At 32.4% G+C, this 12,965-nt stretch overlaps 1 protein-coding gene across 14 annotated transcripts in view; it reads right to left on the bottom strand.

Moving 5' to 3' along the window:
- MLLT10 (MLLT10 histone lysine methyltransferase DOT1L cofactor) overlaps positions 1-12,965 on the bottom strand; it is a 161,278-nt gene that overhangs the window by 56,511 nt on the left and 91,802 nt on the right. The gene's annotated exons all lie outside the window — the stretch shown is intronic.

Genomic DNA, 12,965 nt, shown 5'->3' with positions numbered 1-12,965 from the left:
TAAAATGTAGATAACTTATGGTATGGCTGAGCATCAAATTGCAGCAATTAGTAAAAATATGTATTAGTCATATTTATTCCATGACACAGTAAGCAATAAAGAAAACACTGGTTTCTAAAGCAATATTATTTTCAACAAGAATATACTACTTTCTATACATGAAATTAAAATCAGCTTTAGTGTTTAGCACAGTAAGGCAACAATCAGAGAGAAGTAAGGCACTACAATTTCATTAGAGGACCATATCCATCAGATTATAAGGTTCTAGCACAGGTCAGAGCAAGAATTTTTTAAATTCAGGTGAAGGCTGCTTTTCAAAAGGGAATTAGAACCTTTGAAACAGAAACCATTTCTTCTAAGTATTAAGTTGCGGGAACAGTTACATTTTGCAGGTAGGATTCCTAAAAGTTAAAAGTACAATTTATACCCTAAAAGCGATTATCAATCAACCCCTATATTTAGTTATGTCAGGGGGAAAAAGCAAGGTAAAAACTGGAAGAAGAAGGAGGAGGAGGAGGAGGAGGGGGAGGGGGAGGAGGAGGAGGAGAAGAAGGAGGAGGAGGAGGAGGAGGAGGAGAAGGAGGAGAAGAAGAAGGAGGAGGAGGAGAAGAAGAAGGAGAAGGAGAAGAAGAAGAAGAAGAAGAAGGAGAAGAAGGAGAAGAAGAAGACCCGCTCTTAATAATCATTTTAATATAAGGTGTGTGCAACTAATGACAAATTAAATTAAATGACTATGAAAAGTGTGATGCCAGATGTAAACTAATCAACATGCTTTGAAATGAAAGGTTTGCATGGTCCATAGGATTGGGGATTTTTGTTGCCATTGTTAAATTCACCAAGTGCCTGGAATACAGCTAGCCCTAAATTTCTGTTGAATAAATATATGAATAAGTATTTTTCTAATACATCTACTCGAAATCTCTGATGTAACACAAATGAAAAATCTGAAAACATGCAAAACTGAAATTTCCCACAAATAACCACCACTCAATACAAAACTTGAAAAATGAGACAGTGATGATAAAAATCAGCTGTGTTAGCAAATTTCTAGCAAATCATTTTTAGCAAATCAATGTTCAAAAAAGGAGTAAGAGAGGGAGGGTATAGCTCAAGTGGTAGAGTGCATGCTTAGCATGCAAGAGATCTTGGGTTCAATCCCTGGTACCTCCATAAATCAGTCAACCCCTCTCAAAAAGGAATAAGAGAAAATTTTACATGTTTTAACAACCATATTCTTTACTACTACTTTTCTACTACTTGCCTCCCATCTCACTGCCAAGAACAAATTTTCATCATCAAATACAAGGGATATTATTATCTCATAAAAAACCAATCATTGTTGTAAAAAACTATAATCCACAAATAAGGACAAAGGTTTCAATGTAAATTTCAGAGAAAACTAACTCCCATTTAACGAACCAATCATATTTAAGCTGATTAAACTTCATGGATTAGTTTAGAAACATGAACCGTTGCCGTGCTAGGCAGATCACTTTGGAAAACACCTGACACCTCACTTTTCAAATTTTTTTTTTCCAGTGACTCGAGTTGTTCCTGAGGTTTTCCATCCCATTCATCTAACCCTAGTGGAGTTTGAAAGTCACCTAAAGAAAATACAGTGGTGTTGTGGTATACTTCAGTCAAGTACCTTGTCTGTGTGTCTAAGGAAAAAGAGAGAAAATTTTATGGAACACCAACAACAGAAATATGCTATTTGCTTCCACATATCAATCTAAATTAGGGTTAATCAATCTTTCCAGTCATTTAATAGAATATCCTTGCTTACCCCTGAAGAATAAATATGCTCATAATCTAATGAAAATAGGACATCTGGAAGAAAAGGTATGAAAGAAAAGCAAGCAAATTTCAGTGACAAAATCATATTAAATAAAACCGTAACATTTCATTTTTTAAAAACCTCAACACCTTTTAAGTTTCAAAAGATACTACAGGTTTCTTAATAATGAAAAAAAAAAAAACTTTAGCTGAAGATTCTAACAGTTAAGAAAAAAATTATACATAACGAAAAGGAATAAAAGGCTATATAGATTTTATTCAAAGAGAGACTTCTAACTTAACCCCATGTTTGCAAATTAATTTAAAAACATTTGTTTCATTAATATGCTATCTAAATAATATGGTACAGTAGAATTCTATTACAAACATACAATTGACTCAAAATCAAGAGAGCAGAGGAAGTAAAATGAGGGGCAGCTAAGACACAGTGAGCAGGCCCCCAACATCACAAACCTGTTTCCTCAGGTTCACAATCTAAATAACTGTCACAGTATAAGCATCACACCGCCCTAAGAGCAATGTAAGTGCTTAAAAATACGTATTTTTCAAATAAATTGACCATAAAATGCAAACTAACTACTTCAATTGGTACTCAACTAAGTAAAATACAGCCTTGCTTTTTTTTCTTTTTCCTTTTCCACCAGAAATAAAATTGGATATCTGGTTATACTGACAGTCTCTAAAGAAGTACAGAAACACTTTGATCTATATATTGTGATTTACAGGCAACTTAATAAATGTTCTAAAATAGACATTCAGAAAATGTTTGACTTTTATTTTGTGGCTAACTACAACTATTAATCCTCAGATGAGATAAAATATCCATATGCCTACTAAGCAGTATTATTTAGGAACAAAAAATATTTCTAATTTCAAACAAAAAATTTTAATTAGACTCAGAATTAAACAATGACTATATCATAGGTAATCAAAGAAATGGCAGTTACTATTTTTTAAAAGTATGGTTGCCTTAGGTTATTCTATAAAAATCTGTAATCCATGATGGAGACAAAGAGGCAGGCAGGAAGGAAAACAATTGATAGCTGTTTCTTCTACCAACATGATGAAACATAGTGATGCCAGTTAAATTTTTTTTTTAATTATGTACTATTCAAATCTCTCATAAAAGTCACACATTTTTCATTAGCCCAATTCTTAGAATATAGCACAAATTATCAAGCATGAAGCACAGAAAGAATGATTACTTTTGGTGGGGTGGGAGGGTGGTCGGTGAGCTGTAGAACAACACTAAGCAGTCTAATTTACATGTTATTAGAATACCCAAAAAAGAGCAGGAGGGGAGGCAGAAAGGGAATACTTAAAATAATAATAGGAGAAAAAATACTTTAAAGAAATAACAGCAGGAAAATTACAAAAGTCGATTAAAACTATAAACCTGCAGTACTAACCCCAAGTACAAGAAACATGAAGAAAACTCCATGAATTGCATACCATAATCAAATGGCTTATCACTAAAAACCAACAATAAAGAGAAAATGATAAAAGCACCCAGAGGATCCCTAAAAACGGTGCCTTATGTGCTAAAGAAACAAGGATAAGGATGAAAACAGATTTCTCAAGAAAAAGATGCAAGCTAGAGAGCAGAAGAGTAAAATCTTCAATGTACTGAAAGAAACTGAAATTATCGAACTATTATTAACTTAGAATTCTATAGCGAGCTAAAATATCTTTCAAAAACACAGGCAAGATAATTGCTTTTCAGATAAAAAAGATGAAAGAATTAATCACCAGCAGTTAACAACATAGTAAGGGCTAAAAGTTGTCTTTAAGAGCACTAAAAACAGTAATTACATGGATAAACATGAAAGACTTTAAAATTATTTCTCTTTCAAAGACAACAGATAACTAATAATTGATTTAGAGCAAAAATAATAATTAACTGTGAAGTTTATAAAATATGTAAAACTTAAAATATAACAAAAACAGGCCCAAAGCCAAAAGGGTAGGAATGGAAGTTGTGCTGCGAGGTTCTTATACAATATGTGAAACGGCATAATATCACTTGAAGGCAGACTCTGATAAGTTAAAGATATATCCTATAAACCCTAAAAACAGCTAATAAAATAATAAAAGAACTATTACTAATCAGCCAAAATAGAATCATAAAAAATATTCAATGAGAAAAAGAAAGAAAATAAGATGAGAAATAATGGGCAAATTAAAAAGGATTAGCAATGTATGCACATGACTGGGACACTGTCCTGTAAACTAGAAACTGACACATTATAATTGACTGTACTTCAATTTTTAAAAATTAGCAAATGACATTTAAATACAACCATATCAATAAGTAAAATATATATATTAAATGCCAACTGAAAGGCAGAAATTGTAACAGAAAAAAACTGAAGATATTATGATGTCTACAAGAAACCCATTTTAAATATAAATACAGAAAGATATTAAAAGTATGAGGAAGACATATCAATCTAAAACTAATCCAAAGAAAGCTGTATTCACAATATTAATATCAGACAAAGTACCTTTCAGAACAAGGACTATTACCAGGATAAAGATGTCTATTCAACAAGATGATATAAAAATCCTAAATGTGTCTGCAACTAATAAGAGACCTTCAAAATAAATGAAGCAAAAATTGACAAAATAAAAAGAATAGCAAACTCCATAGTTACAGTAAGAGAGGGTCATATTCTTTTCTCAATAACTGACAAGTAGACAAAAAAATTAAGGATATAAAGAACTTAAATAAGTCAATGTGACCTAATTGATAACTGACATTTATAGAAAAACTACATTTATTAAGAGCAAAATACACATTCTTCTGAAAAACGCACAGACTACTGAACAAGATAATCCACATTCTGTATCATTAAAAATATCTTTAAAACTTTTAAAGGAATTATATAACACAAAGATACTAAATGAGAAATCAATAATAAAGAAGACATGTGAAAAACCTCCAACTATTTAAAAAAGTAAATACAATACTTCTAAGTAACCCACGGTCAAAGAAGAAATCAAAAGGAAATCATAAGGTTTTAGTTCAAGTAAGTAAAAATGAACATACAACATATCATAATTCATAAGTGGTGCTTAGAACAAAGTCTGCAGCATTAAATGTCCATATTATATGCAATTCTAGATTCTGGTCAGCTTGTAAGGTACTTTGAAGTCTTCATTCCATCCTGACAAGTAAAAGGCCTAACAAACTGAAAGATAAATAACTCTTTTTAGATCCATCAGAGAAATATGGTCACAGGGTAAACCACTGCCCCCAAAATTAGACTGACAGAGAATCACAGCGTACCCAAGCAGAAACCTCCAGCATCAGGGTAGGAAAACCTCAAGTGTAATTCACAAGTTGCTGAAGGCTCAGTGTGGACAAGCCTGAGAGATTAAAACTCTAGGAGGACCCAGTCATAGGGGTTCCCTCAGACTTTGAGTTTTACCTCCAAGAGTTCTCTCAAGTCTTGACAGTGAGTATCAGAAGAAAAACACACTGATGCTTCTGGGGAGGGGGTGGCGACACAGACATGAACAATTCTGAAATATGCCAAGGTATTTATTATGCTCTTAATAAAGCCCGTGCCTTAAATAATATATATATATATTCATATACTGAGGATATGAAAATAGAAACTCCCAAAAATGATATGCAAAGAGAAAAAAAACTAACACAGAACAATATCCAAGAACCACAGGACAACTACAGAAGGTGTAACATAGGTGCAAGGGGAATACTACAAGGAAAAGAAAGGAGCAGATGCAATATTTGAAGCAATAATGACTAAGAATTTCCCCCGAATTAATGTGAGAAACTAAATGACAGATCCAGGAAGCTCTGAGAATACCAAGCAAGATAAACACCAAAAACCAACTAAACAAACAAAAAGAAACCTAGGCATATTATATTCAAACTGCAGGAAGGCAAAGATAAAAGAAAAAAGAAAGAAAGAAAAAAAAACCTGAAAGAAGCCAGAAGGGGAAAAAGCCTTACCTATAAAGGAAATAAGAATTAAGTTTGACTTCTCTTCAGAAACAATGCAACCAAGAAGGAAGTGATATGAAATATTTAAAGTGTTGAGAGGAAAAAAAATCTAGAATTCTGTACCCTGCAAAACTATCCTTCAAAAGTAAAAATAAAGACTTTCTCAGAATAAAAACCAAGGGAATTTGTTGCTAGTAGGCTTACCTTGTAAGAAACATGAAATGTTCCTCAGAGAGAAGGAAAATGAAACAGGTCAGAAACATGGATTTACATAAAGAAAAGAAGAGCATCAGAGAATGAGTCAATGAAGATAAAATAAAAATTATGATTTTTCTTATTCTTAATTGAGCTAACAGATAGTTTGTTCAAAAGAGTAATAGAAGCAATGTATCTGATTATATATAAGTCTAATGCATATATATGCTTATGTACAAATGAAATGACTGACAGGACTGACAGAAAAGATGGGAGGGAGGAATTAGGAATATTTTGTAATTATAAGTTACTTGTAACAACCATGAAACAGCATAGATGTTAGTTGAAAGTGGACTTAGATATGCCATAAAGATACACTGCAAACACAAAGGCAACCATAAAGGGAAAAAAGTATAACTGGTATATTAAGAAAACAAGAGAAAATAGAATCATATAAAACATTCAATTAAAACCACAAAAGGTAGAAAACATGTGGAAGACAAAACCAGGAACAAAGACCAAGGACAACAAATAAAAAACTGTAGCAAATTTGATAGATAGTAGCCTAACTGTATCATCACCCTAAACATAAATGGTCTAAATATAGCAGTTAAAAGACAGAAATTGAGAGGGGATCAAAAATTAAGACTTAAGTACAGGCTGTCTACAAGAAATCCACTTTAAATATAGAGACACACAGTGACTTAAAAAAAAAAATCAAAGGATGGAAAAAAATATACCATGTAAGCACTAATCAAAACAATGTGAAAATAGCTGTATTTCAGACACAGCTGACTTCACAGCAGGAAATTAACAGGGATAGAGTGGCATTATATAAAAAGAAAGGTGACACAACACAAGATTACACAACAATTCTTAATGTGTATGTGCCTAACAACATAACATTAAAATACATGAAGCAAAAACTGATAGAACTGCAAGGAGAAATACATTAATCTACTCCTATAGTTGGAGATTTTAACACCCCTCTACCAGAAATGGACAGACCTGGTAGGCAGAAAATCAGTAAGTACATACTTGAACTGAACCACACCATTAATCAAGTGGATACAATCGACATCTATGGGCTACAGGCTCACGTGGAATATTCACCAAGACAGAACACATTTTGAGCCATAAAACACAACTCAAGAAATTCTAAAGAATAGAAATCATATAATGTCTGCTCTCAGATCACAATAAAATTAAACTAGAAATCAATTAACAGAAAGATAGCTAAAAATCCCAGAATGCCTGGAGGTAAAACAGCACAATTCTACGTAACAAATGAGTCAAAGAGAAAGCTCAAGAGAAAATTTTAATTAAACAACAATGAAAACACAACTTCAAAATGTGTGGAATGCAGCAAAAGCAGTGCTTAAAGGAAAATTTATAGCATTGAATGTTATATTAGAAAAGACCTTAAATCAGTAATCTCAGCTTCTTCAGGAAACTGAAAGCAAGCAGCAAATTAAATCAAAACAAGTAGAAGAAAAGATAAAATGACAATTAAAGCAGAAATCAATGAAATGAAAACAGAAAATCAATAGAGGAAAATCAGCAGAACCAAAAGCTGGCTCTTTAAAAATATATAGAAAATTCATAAACCTCTAGTCAAGACAACTAAGAAAAATGAGGACTCAAATTACTAACATGAGAAATGAAAGAAGGAACAAAATTACAGATCTCACAGACATTAAAGGATAATCAAGGAATATTATGAACAACTCTATGCCCATAAATTTGAAAATCTAGATGAAATGGATCAATTCCTTGAAAGACACAGCTGCTAAAATTCACACAAAAAGAAACAGACAATCTGTACCAGGCCTGTATCTATTAAGAAAATTGAATCAATAATTTAACCTGCCCCACAAACCAGAAAGCACCAAGGGTTCCCTGGTGAATTCTACCAAGTATTTAAGGAAGAAATTATACCAGTTCTCTATCACCTCTTCCAGAAAACAGAAGCAGAATACTTCCTAACTCATTCTATGAGGCCAGCTTTAGTATAAAATCAAAACAGATAATGACATTACAAGAAAGAAAACTACAGAACAATATCTCTCATATCATACATGTAAAAATTCTCTACGAAGAATTAGCAAATCAAATCCAAAGATATATAAAAAGAACTAAATGCCATAATCAAGTGGGATTTATCCTAGGGACACAAGACTGAGTCAACATTCAAAAATTAATATAATCCATCACATCAAGATGTAAAGATGAAAGATCACACATCATATCAATAGATGCAGACAAAGCATTTGACAAACACCCCTTTACAGTAAAACACTCAGTAAACTAGAAAAAGAAGGGGAACTTCCTCAACTTGATAAAGAATATGTACAAAAAACTTAGAGCTAACATCATACTTAATGGTGAGAAACTAGGAGGTTTCTCACTAGTATCAAGAACAAGGCAAGAATTCTTCCTCTCACCACTCCTTTTCAATATCATACTGAAAGTCCTAGTTTATGTAATAAGACAAGAAAAGAAAGTAAGCCATATATTGATTAGGAAGAACAAAATTAAACTGTCCTTTTTCAAAGATGACATAATTGTCTATGTAGAAAATTACTGACCAAAATAATTCCTGGAACTAATAAGTGATTATAGGAAGATTGCAGAATATAAGATTAATATAAAAAAGAAAATTGCTTTCCTATACACCAGCAAGGAACAAGTGGAATTTGAAATTAAAAATACAATGATATTTACAACAGAACCCTCCAAAATTAAATACTTAGGTTTAAACCAAACAGAATACGTATAAGGTCTATATGACTAACCAAAACTTTGATAAACCAAATTAAATAATAATTAAATGAAAAGATATTCCAACTTCACAAACAAGAAGCCAATGTCATCAATTTGTCAGTTCCTCCCAACCTGATCTAGATTCAATACAATCTCATTCAAAATTCTGACATCTTGTGTGTGTGTGGATACTGACAAACTAATTTTAAAGTATACATAAAGAGGCAAAATAGCAAACAAAATATTGAAGAACAAGAACAAAGTTGAAGTACTGACATTACTCAATTTCAGATTCACTATAAAGCTGCAGTATAGTATTGGCAAAAGAATAAAAAACTAGATCAAAGGAACAAATAGAGAGGCCAGAAACAGACCCACATAGTCAACTGACCAGAAACTAATGTAACATTGTAAATCAACTTTACTTCAGTTTAAAAAAAAAAACAAAAAACCCTAAAAAATAAAAAAGTCAATTGCTCTGTGAAAGAAGTACAAAAGCAATACAATAAAGCAAAGATAGGCTTTCCAACAAATGGCATTAGAACTAGAAATCCACAAGCAACAAAAATGAATCTAGACACAGAACTTACACCCTGCCCAAAAATTAACTCAAACTGGATCTCAAACCTAAATGTAAAACAGAAAACTATAGAACTCCTAGAAAATAACACAGAAGAAAACAGTTGGTGATAACTTTTTAATTATAACACCAAAGGACAATCCACAAAAGAAAGAACCGGTAAACCGGATTTCATTAAAATTAAAAAATTCAACTCTGCAAAAGACACCATAAAGAAAACGAAAAGATAAGCCATAGACTGGTAGAAAATATATGCCAAAGACATATCTGATTAAAAAAAAAAACTGTTATCCAAAATATATAAAGAACTCTTGAAAGTCAACCATAAGAAAACAATCAACCTGATTTTTTAAAGGGCCAAAAACCTCATCAAATAAGATATATAAATGACAAATAAGCGTAAGAAAAAGTGCTCCACATCTTGTCAACAGATAAATGCAAATTTAAACAACACTGATAACACCAAAGGCTGGTGAGGGTGTAAAGAAAAAGGAAGTCTCATTCACTGCTGGTCAAAATGCAAAACAATTCAGCCACTTTGGAAAACAGTTTGGTAGTTTCTTATAAAACTAAATATATAATCCAGCAATTACACTCCTTGTTCTTTACCCAAACGAACTGAAAAATTATGTTCACACAAAAACCGGCACACAGATGTTTACAGAAGCTTTTTTCATAACTGCCAAACTTCGAAGCAACCACGATGTCCTTCTGTATGTAGATGAATGGATAAATAAACGTGGTGCATCCAGACAATGGAATATTATTCAGTCGCAGAAAACAAAATCAGCTATCAGGCCTTAAAAAAAAAAAATGAATCTTGAATGCATATTATTAAGTTAAAAAAATCTATTCTGAAAAGGTCACATATATACTCCAACTATATGACATTCTAGAAAAGGCAAAATTATGGAGACAGCATAAAGATTGGTGGTTCTAAGGGCTTGGGAGGAAGGAGGAGGTAGAACGCAGATTTTTATGGTAGTGAAACTAGCCTGTAGGATACTATAATGGCAGATACATGTAATTATACATTTGTTAAAACCCACAGAACAGACTGTAAAAAATCCAAAGTGAACCCTCATGTCAACTATGGACTTTAAGCAATAGCGATGTGCCAATGTAGGTTCGTAGGCTGTAACAAATGTACAGTCTGGTGTGGGATGCTAATGCTGGGAGAAGGTGTATGTGGTAACAGGGATATATGGGAAATCTCAGTACTTTCCATTCAATTTTTCTGTGAATCTGAAGCTGCTTTAAAAAAAGAAGTAGTATTTTTTAAGCTGCCTATATTAGAAAAAAAAAAGTTGTCAAAGAAATTTCATCATCTTGCACCTTAAGAAATTAGAAAAGAGTAGAGGAAACCCAAAGTAAGCAGCAAAATGGAAAAAATAAAATCTGAACAGAAATCACTAAAATACAAAACATAAAAAAAAAAAACAGAGAAAAACCACTGGACCCAAAGGTAATAATTTAAGATGGATAAAATTCATAACCAGCTAGTCAGCCTGGTTAGGAAGAAAAAAGATATAAATGGCCAAAGCTCACACAAGAAGAAATACATAACCTGAATAGCCATATATCATTTTTTTAAATGGAATTATAGTTTAAAACCTTTGCCTAAAGACAACTGTAGGCCCAGATGACTTTAAAAGTGATTTCTAGCAAACACTGAAAAATGATACCAAATTTAGATAAACTCTTTGTGAAAAGTGAGTAAGAGTGAATATTTGCAACTCATCTTATTAAGGCCAGCATTCTTTGACACCAAAACCACGCAAAGACATCGTAAGAAAACTATGGGCCAATATTCCTAATGAATACATATACAAAAATTCCTTTACAATTTCTAAAAGTTGAATTAAACAGTAAATAAAAATGGTAATACATCAAGACCAAGTGGGATTTATCCCAGGAATGCAAGTTTGGCATAACACTGGAAAATTAAGCAACATACTTCATCACATTAACATATTAAGAAGAGAAGAAAATCCTATCAATATATCTATTAAAAATACGTAGACAGTCTCTTCAGCAAGTGGTGTTGGGAAAGCTGAACCACAACTCATGTAAATCAATGAAACTAGAACAATCCCTCACATCATACACAAAAATAAACTCAAAATGGCTTAAAGACATAAAAATAAGACATGACACCATTAAACTCCTAGAAGAGAACATAGGCAAAACATTCTGACATACATCATAGCAGTATTTTCTTAGATCAGTCTCCCAAAGCAAAAGAAATAAAAGCAAAAATAAACATATGAGAACCAATCAAACTTAAAAGCTTTCGCACAGCAAAGGAAACCATCAATAAAACAAAAAGACAGTCTACGGAATGGGAGAAAGTATTTACAAATAATGCAACAGACAAGGGGTTAATTTTCAAAATACACAAACAATTCATACAACTCAACATCAAAAAAACAAACAACCCAATCAAAAAATGGGTAGAAGACCTAAACTGACATTTCTCCAAAGAAGACATACAGATGGCCAATAGGCACACGAAAAGATGCTCAACATCACTAATTATTAGAGAAATGCAAACCAAAACCACCCAAGGTATACCGCACACTGGTGAGAATGGCTATCATCAAAAAGTCTACAAATATAAATGCTAGAGAGTATGGAGAATAGGGAACCCTCTTAACACTGTTGGTGGGAATGTAAACTGGTGCAACCACTATGGAAAATAGTATGGAGACTTCTTTAAAAACCAAAAATAGAGCTAGCATATGATCCAGCAATCCCACTCCTGAGTTTATATCTAGAAAAGATGAAAACTCTAATTTTAAAAGATACACGCACCCCAATGTTTAAGCAGCACTATTTACAATAGCCAAGACATGGAAGCAACCAAAGTGTTCATTAGCAGATGAATGGATAAAGACAATGTGGGGTGGTTGTGTGTGCGTATATAAAAATTGAATACCACTCAGTTATGGAAAAAAAGAATGAAATACTGCCATTTGCAGCAACATGGATAGACCTAGAGAATATATTAAGTGAAGTGAAGAAGGAGAAAGACAAATAAATGATATCACTTATATGTGAAATCTAAAAAATAATACAAATGAATCTACTTACAAAACAGAACCAGAGTCACAGACATAGAAAATAAACTTATGATTACCAAAGTGGAAAGAGGGGAGGGATAAATCAGGAATATAGGACTAACAGATACACACTATTATATATGAAATTGATAAGAAACGAGGATCTGGGGGGAGGGTATGTATAGTCAAGAGGTAGAGCGCATGCTTAGCATGCACAAGGTCCTGGGTTCATCCCCAGTACCCTCTCTAAAAATAAGTAAATAGACCTAATTATCTCTCCCACAAAAAAAATAAATAAAATGTTAGGAAAAAAAAAAAGAAAAGAAATGAGGATTTACTGTATAACATAGGGAACAATATTCAATATCTTGTAATAACCTATAATGGAAAATAATCTGAAAAAAATAATGTATGCACAATGACTGAATCACTTTGCTGTATACCTGAAACATAGCATCAACTATGCTTCAATCAAAAAATAAAAACTAAAAATATATGGAAAAGGTATTGACAAAATCTAATATTCACGGCTGATTAAAAAAACTCAGCATAACAGGAACAGAAGGAAACTCCCTCAACATCATATGTAATGTTAAAA

Source organism: Camelus ferus, chromosome 35 (assembly GCF_009834535.1).
Source record: "Camelus ferus isolate YT-003-E chromosome 35, BCGSAC_Cfer_1.0, whole genome shotgun sequence".
NCBI classification, from domain to species: domain Eukaryota; kingdom Metazoa; phylum Chordata; class Mammalia; order Artiodactyla; family Camelidae; genus Camelus; species Camelus ferus.
Note: the sequence above shows the minus strand (reverse complement) of the source record. Positions and strands in the feature narration are given on the sequence as shown.